Source organism: Ceratina calcarata, unplaced genomic scaffold (genome assembly GCF_001652005.2).
Source record: "Ceratina calcarata isolate Rehan_Ccalc_2016 unplaced genomic scaffold, ASM165200v1 scaffold297.2, whole genome shotgun sequence".
Classification (NCBI taxonomy): Eukaryota; Metazoa; Arthropoda; class Insecta; order Hymenoptera; family Apidae; genus Ceratina; species Ceratina calcarata.
Genome location: NW_017152138.1, coordinates 1,508,100 through 1,511,384, shown reverse-complemented (window position 1 = coordinate 1,511,384; position 3,285 = coordinate 1,508,100).

The window sequence follows — 3,285 nt, the reverse complement described above, 5'->3', positions numbered from 1 at the left end:
TAATAATAATAATATTATTAATTAAACTTCATGGACTATTTTCGTCCTACAACTTGAGTTAGCTAACCGCGCTCAAAGGAGAGTTTAAAGCGCGCGACAGAAAGAGAATTTGTTCTTTTCGCTTCGGTTTATGAACTTTGAAAGACGAAACTTCTTCGTTCTACAATTTCAAACTATTACTGTAGCTATTATTACTATTATTACTACCACTGTCTTTGCACTGTGTGAAAACAAAATGACGAAAAGAAAATCGCCGTAGAGTAAGGTTTTACAAAAAAATGAGCGTAAACAAAGAAAGAAAAATTACTAATTGAAATAGAGGCAAGAAATGCAAGTATAACGAAGAATCACGCATGCTTTGTATATGCAGACTATTATATATTATATATGTGATATATAATATATATACATTATATAAACGTGTGTACCTACACGATTTACCGAAGCGTGCAATATTCATGCGTGCGAGGAGTCTCATAACAAATCTACACGTACACACACGACATACACGTAGGTTCTAAGCCGTGGTTATTAAGTAAAAAGTTTTGTAAAACGAAAATAATCTCGAAACGCGCGGCTCGACGCGTTAGGGATGCCGCGTTTAATTTAGACAAGATAAAATAATCGAGAAGAACGTAGGTGTTGCCTTTCCTTCTCACCGACCACACTAATTAACTTCTAACGATTTTTTTCCTCGGGTATCTCGTGGTAAATCCGTGTCCTCTTTTTCTCGAGTCGCGAATGGTCTCAGCGATAAAATTCGTTGTATGACAAAACGCGAAGAACGTAAAGACCACGCAGGATACTTGCGTAATTATATCTTTACGTCGTATCGTAAGCGCGGCGTAAGCTTAAAAAATGAGAAAGATTTAGACTTCTCGAGCTCCGTTGTCGATAAACCCGGTGCGATACGAAACTCTTTGTAGAATGAATTTTATAGGTATATATATAATTATATATATACATATACATACACATGTGCGAACTGTATCTACACATGTATTCACGCAACACACAAAACACACATATACATTTTTTTTATTGTTCAATGACTTACGTTCAAGAGAATTATGTATATATGTATATATATATACATATATATAATGTTCAAGAACCTCGCTTGAACAGTGTAAGAGAAAGGAGCGTACTACGAGAGACCGACGTTTAACTTCCTTCGCGACGATAATCAGAGGTCCTTCGATTCTTAATCGCTATTGATTATTATCGCTATCATTTTCTCCTACGTGACAGTTTCTAGATACTCGTCGAATAGTATCGTACAATAGCTGTGATCGTTAGACTCGACGTTTTCACTTCTACTTACTCGTAGACGATAAGGAAAAATTCTTAATTGCTCGGGGGTCGGACGGGTGATAATGAGTTCGTCGCCCGCTCTCGGAACGGTCCACGTACACTTTTCTCCCCTGTAATCTCTCTCTCTCTCTCTTTCTATTTTTTCTCTCTTTCTCTTCTGCCGAATTAAAGAATCGCGAACGCATTGCACACAGTGTACCTGAATCGTCGGGCGGTAATTCAAGGACGAGCTGAGTCGCTCGTTGACTTTGCCCTCCCACGATCCTGGCATCCTTTTCGACCTAAATCGCCTAAATTGTATGAAAACGGTCAAAATATTCCGGTCTCAAAAGCTAAGCATGTTTTACGACGCTCAACGTATAATAGAAATCATTTGGTCTTTTGCCAATGTGACTTCGCACTTCGAATAGTTGGACGTGAAAAATTGTATTTCCTCGAAATTTCGTCGAAAGGTCTGAATCGGAAAGTAATCTCAAGGATCGATGGAAGGCTAGTAATTCGAGTTGAAGCAAAGCCGCCGTTGGTGGCCTGTACGATGCTGATAAGTTAGATAAGAAAATTTAAACAAAAGCAGAACGCAGATTCGTTTTTGTAGATTATCGTTTTCTTAGCGTTAGCTCGTTTTAAAAAATTCCTTTTCCTTGCTGTCGATCGAGTACAGCGGGCAAAATCATGGATTTAGCACGAATTCTATTCAGACGTTTCCTTCCACCGTAGATTTGAACGCACTTAGTCTCCGGAAATCGCACAATCGTCGAGCTTCCGAAGTACTCGAGGATCCGACGTTCTGTGAATCTGCAAAGGGACGCTGCTCGTACACAGGGAAGCTCAATGCGTTCTCTTGATTCGAGGATTGATCCTCGCATCGTACCTAGAAGCAACAGTGGTAGGCCTTCGCGTCGTTATTACACGTTGGAACGGTCGTTCCTTAATTATTATCAATCGTTTGCTCGACTCTGAATCAAAATACGAATCAACGCGAGTGTATAGATTAACGAATTTCAAACTATACACGTATTTGATGGATTCTTAAGTCGTGATAGTTAAAACGCTTTGATAGACAAAGGATTCAGTGATTCTACGTAGAACATTGAAACCACAAATAAACGACATATGGGGCTTTTACCAAATATGCTTTACAAAAAACAAGAAACGCATCTTCCTCGTGTACGAGAATCGAGCAGTTTCACGCGCACGCGACCTACGGTTCCTATTTAGTTCTCTTTCCACGACTTGAAGTAGACACAGTTTCCTTTACACTTCCTTGAAAGTAAACTCCTGTTTCGGATAAATAATGCATCTTGCACTTGATGCAGCACTTATACGATTTCGTGCTAACACGCTCGCTTGAATCTTGCACTCTGAAAGCTTAAGATGCTTAGAGACGAGCATTTAGCTGCAACGTCGCGCGGCGGTCACACGACGCGGCAGCTTGTGCTCAGACGTGCTACTCCGAGCTAGTTTTCTTCGAGGAAATTAAGAAACTGTCTTTTCTAATCTTTTGGTTGCACTTTTAGATACGTTTTCGAAGATCTAGAAAATTTTACGAATTCGCAGAATTCTTTGAACGAAGTTGATCCGGAAAACTTTGTAAACGTCCTTCATTAATTTTCTCATTCAATCGACGATTGCAAAGCTTCGCGCTACATGAAATCATAGAATTCGAATTCCAGTCTCTGAAAGACGTTTAAGAGTCCATCAGGAGATTAAGAATCAATCGTGACTCGAATCTCTAGCACGGTCATATTGCTGATCCTATTTCCTTTTTAATATCGGCGAACGACCGTGTTCCTTTTCCTCCCCTAATTTTATGACGCTCGAACTCATATATCGAGCAAGTCGGCTGCTGAGAGTTGGTTCGCGCGGTTAGTTGCAATCTAGTATAAATAAAAATTTGAAACACGTGACTAATTCCCCTTTTCGTTGAACGGCGTGATGATACTTGGTCTAGGATGTTGGGAAATTCTCAAG